This window comes from Bos indicus x Bos taurus, chromosome 2 (assembly GCF_003369695.1).
Source record: "Bos indicus x Bos taurus breed Angus x Brahman F1 hybrid chromosome 2, Bos_hybrid_MaternalHap_v2.0, whole genome shotgun sequence".
In the NCBI taxonomy this organism is placed as follows: Eukaryota; Metazoa; Chordata; class Mammalia; order Artiodactyla; family Bovidae; genus Bos; species Bos indicus x Bos taurus.
The window spans coordinates 29,658,328-29,673,863 of NC_040077.1; positions in this window are offsets into that span (position 1 = coordinate 29,658,328).

Below are 15,536 nucleotides of genomic sequence, written 5' to 3' on the forward strand. Positions count from 1 at the left end.
CTTCCTGCCAGCTTACTTGTTTCTCTCTCTTCTTTCCTCACATTTCTCTATGCCTGGGTTAGAGGATGCTCAGGTATTTAATCTGGAACAGACTGAGTTCTGAGTTTGTTTTTGTTTTCTCTTTATAAATCAATCCCTATTACCAAACAAACTTGGCCCATAGAAAGATAAGTTGCTTCACTTTTATACCACACGGACAAATTTCTTATCGCTACCACCAAATTGACTACTATGGGGTTATTGGAATTGCAACATTGGCCAAAACTTAGCCACTGCTTCTGATGAGAAATGCTTTTGTTTGATCCTTGGCATCCTGATTCAGAACAATTTTGTCTTGATTCTCCAGAGTAACTTCTATTTGTCCTTTTAATGCACTATGACATCGTACTGTAAATCCTGTTTATCTGTATCCTCTATTAGGCTATAATTTTCATAAGGGAAAAATTGTCTGCCTTGTATCTAACTATATGTGGCACAAAATGTAAGAATATTTGTGTATAAAATTAACAATGAAAAATCCCTGACTTTAAGGCAATTGAGCAGGAAATTAAGAAGGAAACTAAGAAGGAATACAGAAGGGAAAGGCCTGAGTGGTGGGCAGGATATCTAATATCTTATTATTAACACTGTTATCTTAAATGCCTCTTGTGAAATACATCTTAGCTTCTTCCATGAGAGATTTGAACTAGAGATCATTGTCAGCTTTGGCTGTCTAATAATTTCATTTTGCTATCCTTCCAAGTTAATTTGAACAGGAAGTGCAGAAGGGAAGCTAAATTTATGTGCATCCTTGCAAATGTGGATGAATGTGTTGTCATGAGAGGAAGGGAGGAGAAAGGGAGCAAGGGAAGGAAAGAGAGGTAAAGGGAGAACAGATAGAGACTGAGAAATGTAGATTTGAGGCAGGCATGACGTTAGATACAGCGGTTGAATCAGCTCAGACATGTCAGGTAGAGTTATTAATTATAAAAAGTCACAGCTGAAATGAAAATAACTATGTACCAAAACTCTGCCTTTGATAAGAAAAAGCTTGAATGAAACACTGGGAATGTAGGGCAGGGGGTAAACTGTGTAGAATATAAGACTTAATTTGACCACCAGGGGGCAATAGGGTATTTTCTTATTTAAAATGTGATGTGTTTAAAGAAAAAACTTAATTTAAAATTGTTCTTCAAAATGGAGACACAGATGCAGAAAATGAATGTATGGATACAAAGGAGGAAAGCAGATAGAATGAATTGGGAGATTGGGGTTGACATATACACACTACTATATATAAAATTGATAACTAATAAGAACCTACTGTATAGCGTAAGGAAATCTACTCAATCCTCTGTGATGACCTAAATGGGAAGGAAATACAAAAAGAGGGGATAAAAGTACACATATGGACTCCCCATGTCGCTCAGTGGTAAAGAATCTTCCTGCCAAGTAAGCAACCTGGGTTTCATCTCTGAATTGGGACGATTTACCCAAAGATGGAAATGGCAACCCATTCCAGTATTCTTGCCTGGGAAATCCCATGGACAGAGGAGCCTGGCAGGTTACAGTCTGCCTGCTAAGTTGCTTTAGTCATATCCGACTCTTTGTGACCCCGTGGACCATAGCTCCCCAGGCTCTTTTGTCCACGGGATTCTTCAGGCAAGAATACTGGATTCAGGCAAGAATACTGGAGTGGGTTGCTGTTGCAACAGTCTATGGGGTTGCAAAAGAGTCAGACACCACTTACAACAGCAGTGGTGTCAGGCTAAACAACAGCAACAACATAAGTGTACGGCATTGTAAAGCAACTATACTCCAATAAAAATAAATTTAAAAAGTGCATGTATGCATGCTCAGTCCTTCATTCGTGTCCTCTTCTTTGTGACCTCATACACTGTAGCCCAGCAGGCTCTTTTGTCCATGGAATTATCCAGGGAAGAATACTGGAGTGGGTTGCAACTTCCTTTTCCAGGGATCTTCCCAACCCAGGGACTGAACCTGTGTCTCTTGACTTTCCTGCATTTACAAGTGGATTCTTTACCACTGACCACCTTGGAAGCCCCAAATAAAATAATGCACAGATACAAAAAAGCATTTCTTCAATAAGTCACATTTACTCAACACCCACTATGTGCAAACACTTGAAAAAATATGTGAGGAAATTCCTTAAATAATGTACACAGTTCATAAACATTTAAAATGGAATAATTATTAAATCCAAAATCAGTTCACATAGAACTTAAGTTCACATATCTAACTTAAGCCAATGCTTTCTAATTCAATTAAGATATAAGTAGCCAATATATATGCTTCTTGTAATAGCAAGCTATAATTTCGTTTTTGTCACTGACATTTAGCATTATATTGATTTCAGTGTATAGCAATGATTCAATATATGTATATATCATGAAATAGTCACCACAAAAAACTAGTTAACATCCATCATCTCACACAGTTACATTTTTTTTTCCTTTTTGAAAACCTTTAAGACCTACTCTCTTAGCACACTATAATTTCTTGAGTGGCATTCTACATCCTCTGTGCAAATGCTCTGAATAAATTCCAGTAACTAACTGAGTAGTAATTGTCTTCTCTAGTATTTGAACTGCTTCATATCACAGAAGGGAAAAAATCTTTGGGGTTTATGTTTTCAGGAAATCATGAAATTTTTATGTGAAAATGACATATTTTTATGTCATTCTTCATGACATGTTATTTTATTTTCAGAATGTAAACCTGGACGCAGAAAAAATCTTTGCAGCCAGCTGTTCTGATGCCCCTCCCCCTTTTTTGCAACTAAAGCAACTGAGAAAAAAAATATATCTTCTCCAAAATCACACTACTTCCTAGTGCTATACTGCCTAATGAGGTAGCAGCTGGCCACATGTCATTATTTGAATTTAAATCAGTTTCAAGAGAATAAAAATTTATAGTGCAGTTCCTCAATTTCACTAGCTATATTTCAAGTGCTCAATAGCTCCACAGGGTGAATGACTATTGTATTAGGCAGCTATGGAACATTTCCGTCATTGCAAAGAGAATTATTTTGGAAGGCCCTGGACTAGAGAAAGAACTGGAATAAAACCAGGTCTCTTGAGATAATGGGCCAGAGAAATTGGATTAGAAAAGTGTAGGATCAGCAAACACAAAGAAAAATATAGCTTCAAGAAGGAAATAATGATGCAACAGAGGTGTTAGGCAGATGGAAACTGAAAAGCGTCTGTTGATTCTGACATATAGCAAATCATTTTTTACAGCTTTAATACAGTGCCTGCTCACTTCCCAGAATCCTAACATAATATGATTTCCCAGAGAGGGAAAACCATTGTAACAGAATGAGATTACTGAATTATAGCGTATGGTACTATACAATTTCAGTTAATCAGCATTGAAACATGTACAATTGTAATTTTCGTAGTGTAAACTTTGCAAAAAGTTTGTGAAAATATAAACTGAAAGAAGAGTGAACACTATAGCTCTTATGGAGACACCATGTCCATTGCATGGGATTTTATTTATATAAGATACGCTAGTGATTGGCAGGAGCATTTCAACAGGAAGAGCCTAAAGCCAAATTCCAGAATAGAATGAAGGAATGAATGGGGAGGAAGCAAAATATCAAGTACAAGCTGTTCCTTTACTATGATAGAGAAAGGAAAGAGAGCGGTGCTCTGCAGAAACGCTGTCTACTTTAAGATTCATAAATGACTCTCTGGCTCATGAATCTTATGAAACTAAGTGCAAAACGTTCTAGGCTTGTGTCTATGTGCCTTTTTCTGTGGATGGAGTGTGTAGTGCATCTACAGTCTATAGCCTAATGGGAAAATTCAAAGATAAAGAAAAAGCAGAAAACTGAGCAAGGTCCCAAAGGAAGAAAGTTTTTTAAAAAAAGCTTTTTTTTTTTTTTTAAAAAAAGGGGGTGGGGAAGGGGGGGAAGATCAGGAAGAGAGGGGATATGTAAATCTTAGGGAAAAGTAAAAAAGCCTCAGTTTTGGTCATCTTAGGGAAGAAAGGCTGTATATGTGGAGACAGACTTGAATAATCACATTGAGAAGTCCTGCAAAACTATTTCAGTTCAGTTCAGTTCAGTTCAGTCGCTCAGTCGTGTCCGACTCTTTGTGACCCCATGAATCGCAGCACACCAGGCCTCCCTGTCTATCACCAACTCCCGGAGTTCACTCAGACTCACGTCCATCGAGTCAGTGATGCCATCCAGCCATCTCATCCTCTGTCGTCCACTTCTCCTCCTGCCCCTAATCCCTCCCAGCGTCAGAGTCTTTTCCAATGAGTCAACTCTTCGCATGAGGTGGCCCAAGTACTGGAGTTTCAGCTTTAGCATCATTCCTTCCAAAGAAATCCCAGGGCTGATCTCCTTCAGAATGGACTGGTTGGATCTCCTTGCAGTCCAAGGGACTCTCAACAGTCTTCTCCAACACCACAGTTCAAAAGCATCAGTTCTTCGGCGCTCAGCTTTCTTCACAGTCCAACTCTCACATCCATACATGACCACAGGAAAAACCATAGCTCTGACTAGATGGACCTTCGATGGCAAGGTAATATCTCTGCTTTTGAATATGCTGTCTAGGTTGATCATAACTTTCCTTCCAAGGAGTAAGCATCTTTTAATTTCATGGCTGCAGTCACCATCTGGAGTGATTTTGGAGCCCCCAAAAATAAAGTCTGACACTGTTTCCACTGTTTCCCCATCTATTTCCCATGAAGTGATGGGACCGGGTGCCATGATCTTCGTTTTCTGAATGTTGAGCTTTAAGCCAACTTTTTCACTCTCCACTTTCACTTTCATCAAGAGGCTTTTTAGTTCCTATTCACTTTCTGCCATAAGAGTGCAAAACTATTTACAGAGCTTTAAATCTCTTATTTCACTAGACCTCCTCTAAGAAGAGAAATGTTTCTGTTAAACGATATGTTACATTTTGTGGGAAATATGTAAAACCACTAGTTATAAACTATTTTATCAATAAATACTAATTAAGCACTTAATATAAGCTGATTACACTTGGTACTATGTTTTAATATTCTTACATATGTTTCCTAGTACCAAGGCCAGAACTGTGCAAAGAAAAGCCTTGTTCAATATGACTTTAATAATTTTATATGTTTAGTACACTTGGGAATCTTACTTTTCTTTCCTATTCATCATGCATAATTTATTTTCTGCCTTCTCTAGTGTGGCCAAAATCCTCATTATACTTTACATTATGTAGCCACAGTTCTTAGGAAGCTTGTCTAATTACAATGTGATACTATTTTTTTTTGACCCTTCTAGTTTATTCTAAAGTAGGTGTTTGGAAATTGCATTGTTGTTCTGTTGTTGTTGTGATTGTTCCTTAATAATCTATAATAAAAAATTTAATTGCAATAAAATATAACATTTATTAAGTAATTACTGTAAATTAATGAGCCTTATATAGATTGCATTATTTAACCATCCCAATGACTTTAGACTCTGGTACATTATTATTTTGTTTTATAGATAAACTATACAAAAATTCTTGAACCTGCAGAGCTCATACTGAGACACAATGGTAAGGACGACACAGTCACTGACCCCTTGGATGTTACATTCTGAGAAGAAGATAAAAATCAAAAAGAGAGTGGCACAATGAATAACTAAATTACAATAAGTAATGTGAAAGCCCATAGCTGGGATAATTAATTTGATCTGGTAGGAGACAGCAAAGGGTTTCCTAAGGATTTTTAAAATGAAGGATAAACTATTGAAGGGAAGATAAAACAAGAGGCAAAATGGCTTGACAAATGTAGAAGAAGCAGATCCAGAAAGAAGAATGAAATAATAATTCTTTTTGTTTTTTATAACATGGTGAAGGGAAAATACCTGACTTATTTCCCTTCATAAAACTTCAGAATTCTGGATTTAGATGATTATCTATTCACATTAGCTGATGTCTGTTGTGCATCAGAAAAGATGGTGTTGGCAAGATATGAACCCTGCTGGACTACTGTTTCATTCAAAATTTGCTCCCTCCAAGGAAATCAGAATTGCAAGACACACGTGTACCCCAATGTTCATTGCAGCACTGTTTATAATAGCCAGGACATGGAAGCAACCTAGATGTCCATCAGCAGACGAATGGATAAGAAAACTGTGGTACATATACACAATGGAGTATTACTCAGCCATTAAAAAGAATACATTTGAATCAGTTCTAATGAGGTGGATGAAACTGGAGCCTATTATACAGAGTGAAGTAAGCCAGAAGGAAAAACACCAATACAGTATACTAACGCATATATATGGAGTTTAGAAAGATGGTTAACGATAACCCTATATGCAAGAGAGCAAAAGAGACACAGATGTATAGAACAGACTGTTGGACTCCGTGGGAGAAGGCCAGGGTGAGATGATCTGAGAGAATAGCATTGAAACATGCATATTATCATATGTGAAACAGATCACCAGTCCAGGTTCAATGCATCAGACAGGGTGCTCAGGACTTGTGCACTGGGATGACCCTGAGGGATGGGATGGGGAGGGAGGTGGGAGAGGGGTTTAGGATGGGAACACACGTACACCCATGGCTGATTCATGTCAATGTATGGCACAAACCACTACAATGTTGTAATTAGCCTCCAATTAAAAAAAAAAAAGATTTGCTCCCTCCATCAGCTGGAATATTGGGGCATGGGGAGGTGGGGGTCCTGAAAGGCAGTTGCTTTTTGTTTCCAAAGAGATGTAGTTGCTTCTGGAACAGTTTCCAGTGGGAATGTTGACTTAAAGAAAAACACACAACTTAAGAGCTGTGAGTTTAAGTTTTATTCAGGGACCTTAGAGAAGACGATAGCCGAAAGACAATTGCTCAGTAGCTCTGAGGAAATTGCTCCCAAGAAGTAGAGGAGAAGCCAGTTTATATATGATTTTTGGCTATGTATGCAGTCAAGCATACATCTTGGTAAAAGGCTACTTCTAGTTACAAATAACAGATATCTCAGGTTAATGATTTTACTGCTTTTTTGATTATTTAGAAAGATGTGAGAATCTGGGTCCACTAAAATAAATTCTTCCTGAGATATACACATCTATCTATGGGACCTGTTTACCCAGAGCACAGGGTGTCCCATGCTATTTTTCTTCCTGAATTCCTCTCATGGTTGTTGGTCAGAGACTTGCTGTGTCTAACAACGTATCCTTGTAGAACCTGATTGTGAACAACACACCTTGTTTTTCTTTGTTTGCAGGGAGTTACAAGATGGCACTTACAAGTAGACTTTCTTGAATGTGAGAGTGGAGTCTGGAAGAATGTGTAGGTGAATTTCTCAGGCTATGGCTATCAATGCAATATTCACTTAACAAGAGAAGAGCCAATTGAATATTGGGTGACTCTGGAAATTTCTTTCATTTCTGATGATGTGACAAATTGGGGATGCCAGCATCTCTTCAGAGAATCATCTCTTGAATACTTCTTTTGTGAAATCTCTCACTCAAGTTTGTCTTTTCTTCAGATGGGATAAAGAGTTAAAGCATCAGTCAAGAGGAGAGGTGGGACAATATTTATATCCTGATGTTGATATTGTAACTTGATGGGAAATTATATATCAACATTATTTTCAATTAATTTTGTGTTTTACTAAAGTAAAACATAAACATTGATTAAAATGTTAAATAGTCCTCAAAGACATGTATAAAAATTCATTTTCTTGACTTTAGGCAGGCAACCCTTTAAATTATTTTAGCTTTCATCTATAATCTTCTTCCAAATTTACAAATAATATGTGGACAATGTTGTTTTTTGACTCATCAATTTAAAATATTATTTATCAGATTTCTACTATGGAAAATTAGTGTTTCCCTCCTCTTTCACCCCTTGCCCATGCAAACATCCTAATAACATTGCTATATGACACAGATTAAATCCACATTGGTTGCTTTGATAATAACATTCTGCTAAGTCAAGGAGAGTACCATAAAAATATTTCCTTGTGTGTGTGTGTGTGTGTATGTGTGTGTGTGTGTGTGAGATTTTGTTTTGCTAGGGTTAATACTCAAATCACTTTTAAATTTCCTGATTTTTTTAAATTGTTGGGTTTTTTTTTCAGGTTTTACCTCTTTTATTTTTATATTTTTTCTTTTTTTTTAACTTTACAATATTGTATTGGTTTTGCCATATATCAACATGAATCCACCAAATATTCTCACACTCTTCAAAATTTCTGTAAAATACCTCATTTACTTCTACATCCAGTCTGAACTGGATCTCTTGTAGTCTGCAGTGTATCTCTCATTCTGGCACATTTGTTCTGTTTTGAAACCCTATTTATCAGATCCCAGGAATATTTTTGTATTATTCTTTCTGGATAAATCACATTTTTTAATAATTTCATAAAAACATGGAAAATAAAGTTTTGAGAATTCCCATGTCTGAAAATTACTTATATCGTTCTCTTATGTTAATGACGGTTTCAGCTCAGTTCAGTTCAGTCACTCAGTCATGTCCGACTCTTTGTGACACCATGGACATGTATGCCAGGCCTCCCTGTCCATCACCAACTCTCGGAGTTTACTCAAACTCATGTCCATTGACTCGGTAATGTCATCCAGCCATCTCATCCTCTGTTGTCCCTTCTCCTCCCACCTTCAATATTTCTGAGCATCAGGGTCTTTTCAAATAAGTCAGGTCTTCGTGTCAGGTGGCCAAAGTATTGGAGATTCAGCTTCAGCATCAATCCTTCCAATGAATATTCAGGACTGATCTCCTTTAGAATGGACTGGTTGGATCTCCTTGCAGTCCAAGGGACTCTCAAGAGTCTTCTCCAACACCACAGTTCAAAAGCATCAATTCTTCAGCGCTCAGCTTTCTTCACAGTCCAACTCTCACATCCATACATGACTACTAGAAAAACCATAGCTTTGACTAGATAGGCCTTTGTTGGCAAAGTAATGTCTCTGCTTTTAATAAGCTGTCTAGGTTGGTCATAGCTTTTCTTCCAAGGAGCAAGCATCTTTTAATTTCATGGCTGCAGTCACCATCTGCTGTGATTTTGGAGCCCAAAAAAATAAAGTCAGCCACGGTTTCCACTGTTTCTCCATCTATTTGCCATGAAGTGATGGGACCAGATGCCATGATCTTATTTTTCTGAATGTTGAGTTTCAAGCCAACTTTTTCGCTCTCCTCTTTCACTTTCATCAAGAGTTTCTTTAGTTCTTCTTCACTTTCTGCCATAAGTGTGGTGTTAGCTGCATATCTGAGGTTATTGTTATTTCTCCCGGCAATCTTGATTCCAGCTTGCGCTTCTTCCAGCCCAGCGTTTCTCATGATGTACTCTGCATTGAAGTTAAATAAGCAGGAAGACAATATACAGTCTTGACATACTCCTTTTCCTATTTGGAACCAGTCTGTTGTTCCATGTCCAGTTCTAACTGTTGCTTCTTGACCTGCATACAGATTTCTCAGGAAGCAGGTAAGGTTGTCTGGAATTCCCATCTCTTGAAGAATTTTCCAGTTTGTTGTCATACACACAGTCAAAGGCTTTGGCATATTCAATAAAGAAGGATATGTTTTTCTGGAACTCTCTTGCTTTTTCGGCGATCCAAGGGATGTTGGCAATTTGATCTCTGTTTCCTCTGCCTTTTCTAAATCCAGCTTGAACATCTGGAAGTTCATGGTTCATGTACTGTTGAAGCCTGGCTTGGAGAATTTTGAGCATTACTTTCCTAGCATGTGAGATGACTGGAATTGTGCTGTAGTTTGAACATTCTTTGGCATTGCCTCTCTTTGGGATTAAAATGAAAGCTGACTTTTTCCAGAAGTCCTATGGCCACTGCTGAGTTTTCCAAATTTTCTGGCATATTGAGTGCAGCATTTTCACAGCATCATCTTTCAGGATTTGAAATAGCTCAACTGGAATTCCATCACCTCCACTAGCTTTGTGCATAGTGAGGCTTCCTAAGGCCCACTTGATTTCGCCTTCCAGGATGTCTGGCTCTAGGTGAGTGATCACACCATTGTGATTATCTAGGTCATGAAGATCTTTTTTGTATAGTTTTGTGTATTCTTGCCAACTCTTCTTAATATCTTCTGCTTCTGTTAGGTCCATACCATTCCTGTCCTTTATCGAGCCCATCTTTGCATGAAATGTTCCCTTGGTATCTCTAATTTTCTTGAAGAGACCTCTAGTCTTTCCCATTCTATTATTTTCCTCTATTTCTTTGCATTGATTACTGAGGAAGGCTTTCTTATCTCTCCTTGCTATTCTTTGGAACTCTGCATTCAGATGGGTATATCTTTCCTTTTCTCCTTTGCCTTTCACGTCTCTTCTTTTCATAGCTGTTTTTTCATAGGCCTCCTCAGACAGCCATTTTGCCTTTTTGCATTTCTTTTTCTTGGGGGTGGTTTTGATCACTGCTGCCTGTAAAATGTCAGGAACCTCCATCCATAGTTCATGAGGCACTCTGTCTATCAGATCCAATTCCTTGAATCTATTTGTCACTTCCACTGGATAGTCATAAGGGATTTGATTTAGGTCACACCTGAATAGTCTAGTGGTTTTCCCTACTTTCTTCAATTTAAGTCTGAATTTGGCAATAAGCTAAACTGATTGTTTAGCTGTGTCTAAAATACTAGATTGGATTCTTCTCTAGATATTTGAACTTGGCACCCCATTGCCTTCTGGATTCCTATAGCACAATTCTTTGTGTTGTGGTTTTAATCTACAGATTTTGCTAGAATTTCACTAGTCTTTCCACCAATGTTGTATTAATACCTCAGGATAAAGTCCAGAATTCCACATTATCTGTACTTGTCGAGCCTCCTTGGTCTCTACAATCTCTCACGGCCTCTTGGTCTGTCTCTGCCTTGAGTGACTTGGACACCTTTGATGTACATGGACCAGTTATTTTTTAGTTTATCTCTCCATTTGAGTTTGCTTTGTGTGCTCTCCTGATTAAAATGAATTTGTGAATATTCTGACAAAATATTACATGTCTTATTACTGGTGACGTTAATTTTTTCAATGTTTTGTCTTGGGGTATAGCCAATTATCAAATAATATTGTGGTAGTTTCAGGTGAATAGCACAGGGACTCAGCCATACATATACATTATCCATTTTCCCCCCAAACTCCCCTCCCATCCAAGCTGCCTCATTTTGATTATTTCTTTATGTTGGCCTGACAGAGGCCAACATAAAGAAACTCCACTGTGAAGTTACTATTTTTTCCTTTGTAATCAATGTCTATTTTGTGACTAGATTCTTTGAGAATATGGAAATATCTGTTTCTCTTTTATTTTGTCCTAATAATACTGCATTTCTTATACAGTAGTTTTAGATTTATAAAAAATTTTTTGAAAACATAATACAAACAGTTCTATATACATTCTCCCCACCCCTTCCAACACACACACACACACACACACACACACACACACACCAGTTTCCCTTACTGTTTACATTTTTTATTGGTATGGTACATTTGTCACAATTAATGAACCAATGTTGATAAAATTATTAACTGGAATCCATAGTTTTTAACCTCATGTCCTTTTTGCTGTTCCAGGATCCCATCCAGCTTATCATCTTTATATTCAGTTGTATCCTTAGGCTTCTTTTGGATATGACAGTTTCTGAGACTTTTCCTTGCTTTAATGTCATAAACAGTTTTGAAGAGTACCAGTCAGATAAGTTGGAAGTTGTTCCTCTATTGGGATTTGTCTGATGTTTTTCTTTGTGTTTGCAGATACAAATTTTGGGAAGAAGATCACAGAGGTAAAGTGCTATTTCCATCAAGTCATTTCATAAGACTGTATACTATTAACAGGTTTATGACTGTTGATGTTGATGTTGATCACCTGGCTGAGGTAGGATTGTCAGGTTTCTGCATTTTAAGGTTACTCTTTCCCCCCATTTCAATACTGTACACTTTGGACAGAAGTATCTATGTGAAACCCAGACTTAAGGGGTAAGGAGTTATGCTCCCTCTCCTTCAGTGTGGAGAATCTATATAAATTATTTAGAATTCCTCTGCATGGAAGATTTGTCTCTTCTCCCACATTTATTATCATATTCAATCATTTATTTATATCAGCATGAACTCATGGATATTTTATACTTTGGGTTATAATCCAACACTACTTTACTTATTTCATTGCTCAATTTGTTCTAGCTTTGGTCATTAGTAGCTTTCAGTTGGCTCTCATGTCTCTTTGTTTTGATATGCCCTATTTACTGTGAAGTTTTTTGAGCTTTTATTTTCTAGAAAAGCAAGATGCTCCAGACTCATCTTATATATTACATGTCCCAGTCCTACAATCAGCCCTCTCTCAAAGGAATCTGCTTGATTTTGTTGGAGAATGATATTACACCCGAGATTTGGGAGAAAGATATGTAACTCATTTATTTTTCTGTCTGTTATTGTTGTTCAGGCACTCAGTCATGTCCAACTCTTTGGGACCCCATGAACTGCAGCACACCAGGCTTCCCTGTCCTTCACCAACTCTGGAGCTTCCTCAAACTCATGTCCATTGAGTCAGTGATTCCATCCAACCATCTTGTCCTCTGTCATCCCCTTCTCCTCCTGCCTTCAATCTTTCCCAGCAGCAGAGTCTTTTGTAATGAGCTGACTCTCACATCAAGTGGCCAAAGTATTGGAGCTTCAGCTTCAGCATTAGTCCCTCCAGTGAATATTCAGTGTTGATTTCCTTTATGATTGACTGGTTTGATCTCCTTGCAGTTCAAGGGACTCTCAAGAGTCTTCTCCAACACCATGGTTCAAAAGCGTCAATTCTTCAGTGCTCAGCCTTCTTTATGGCCCAGCTCTCACAACCATAGCTTTGACTATAAGGACCTTTGTCAGCAAACTGATGTCTCTACCTTTTAATATGCTGTCTAGGTTTGTCATAGCTTTTCTTCCAAGGAGCAAGCATCTTTTACTTTCATGTCTGCAGTCACAATCTGCAGTGATTTTGGAGCCCAAGAAAATAAAATCTGTCAGTGTTTCCATTGTTTCCCCATCTATTTGCTTAAGTGATGGAACTGGATGCCATGACCTTTGTTTTTTGAATGTTGAGTTTTAATCCAGCTTTTTCTGTCTGGGAACTTTAATATCTTTATCTAAAAATTCTAGTATTTCATGGTTATTTTCCCTGTTGAGAAATTATTTCCACTTAAATGGATTGGCTATCTCTGGGCCCATTCAGTTGGGAGACTTGGGTCCTTCAATTCTAAGAAATTTCTTTGTGTTGTTTATTTTATTATTTATTCTCACTTATTCACCATATTTTCCTTCTGGAAGCTGAAGATTGAGCCTTTGGAATTTTGTCTCTTATTTTATCTTTAATATACTGTTGTCTCTTCACTTTCACTTTTCACTTTCATGCAGTGGAGAAGGAAATGGCAACCCACTCCAGTATTCTTGCCTGGAGAATCCCAGGGATGGGGGAGCCTGGTGGGCTGCCATCTCTGAGGTCACACAGAGTCGGACACGACTGAAGTGACTTAGCAGCAGCAGCAGCAGCAGTCTCTTTATTTGTACATACTTGATCATTTCCACAATATTATTATCAAACTCTTCCATCATTATCAGCATCATCACCATCAATCATAGATTAAGATTTCAAGAGCTATTTCATATACTGATCCTTCAAAATAGTACATCCTATCTTTGTTCCATGGACATATAACTAATTTCTCATGTTAATTATATTTTCTTTGAATTTTCTTCTGTGCCTTACTCTGTCTTTACCTTCAAAAAGTTATTTTGTTCAGTAGATTTGATTGAGTTCTTCTCTGCCATGATGAAGTCATTCCTCAAATGTCAAGTGATTCTTGTTTAGTGATCACTAAGTAACTAATCAGATACACTGTATATTTATGCATAGGTCTGAGGATTGATGAAGTAAATCTTGCGGACTAGAAGACTTTATTCTAGGATGATCCAGTAATCAGTTAATTGTTGTTGAAGGTATCAAAGTACCAGTAGCAATGAGTCTATCCTATGGGATATGCCAAATTTTGTAGGAGGAGATCCTAGAATCTTCTTTCTGAAATATAAAATGTGATTACCAGAATATTGATTCTAATTAAGGGAAATTACCTGGAGCACAGCGGAGAGTCTCATCATCTAGAATGCAAATTAAAAAAAAATAGAGGATAATTGCTTTACAATGTCTTGTTGGTTTTTGCTGTACGACAGTATGAGTCAGCTATAACTACATATATGCCCTCCCTTTTGAGCCTCCCTCCCGCCCCCACATCTCACCCCTCTAGGTCCTCACAGAGCACCAAGCTGAGCTCCCTGTGCTGTATAGCAGCTTCCCACTAGCTTATCTATTTTACACACAATAGTGTATATATGTCAATCCTACTCTTTCAATTTGTCCCACCCTCTCCTCCCCTCACTGTGACCACAAGTCCCTTCTCTACATCTGCCTCTCTGTTCCTGCCCTGCAAATAGATTCATCAGTACCATTTTTCTAGATTCCATATGTATGTGTTAATATACTATATATGTTTTTCTCTTTCTGGCTTACTTCACTCTATATAACAGGCTCTAGTTTCATCCACATCACTGCAACTAACTCAAATTCATTACTTTTTATGCCTAAGTAATATTCCATTGTATATATGTCCTACAAGCTCTTTATCCATTCATCTGTTGATGGGTATCTAAGTTGCTCGAAAAAAATTTTTTATTAGTGTTCTTCCTTTCAGTCCAGCACCTCTCTCTATTCTTCTCTCTGTTTAATATTTGAGATTTCAGGTCTTTATAATCCAAATTTTCTAGAGAATATACTTCCTACCTTGAGTTGAGAAAGAGAGCAGCTAGTGGGATAGGCTAGAGTTGGACCTCTGATGGCCTATAGATTTTCAAACAACTCCCTATTTTCAGCACCCAATTTAGCCCAGGTGCAAGTTTCCCTTCTCTCCCTAATTCCTGAGATTTTCTAGCTGTCTGCAGAGATGATTATCTGGGCATTCACAGTATTCGTGTTTTTTATTATTTATTATTTATTTATTTATGGCTGTTCTGAGTCTTGGTTGCTGCATGGGCTTTTCTCTACTTGTGGAGAGCAGGGGTTACTCTCTAGTTGTGGTATGCAGGCTTCTCACTGCAGTGGCTTCTCTTGTAGAGTATAGGCTCTAGGGTACACAGGCTTGAGAAGTTGCAGCTCCTGGACTTTAGAGCAGAGGCTCAATAGTTGTGGTGCAGGGGCTTATTTGCTTCACAGCATGTGGGATCTTCCCATATCAGGGATCGAACCCATGTCTTCTGTGCTGGCAGGTGGATTCTTCACCACTGAGCCACCAGGGAACCCCACCAGTATCACTCTTGATGGGTAAGAAACCTAATGCATTTGAGGAAACAAACTAGCATCCAATATTGTAACTGTTCAAATGATTGTTTTTCAATCTGAATTTCTTTCCTGATAATTCTAATTTAGGTGGAAGAAATGTTTATTGGTAAATTTAGTTATACTTTGATAAGTTCTTAAATCTTTAGGAGTCCACATTTTCCCTCTAATTTACTGTGTGGTGAGGCCATTCAATCCAATCAGAATGCTAACTGCAGATGCAGACATG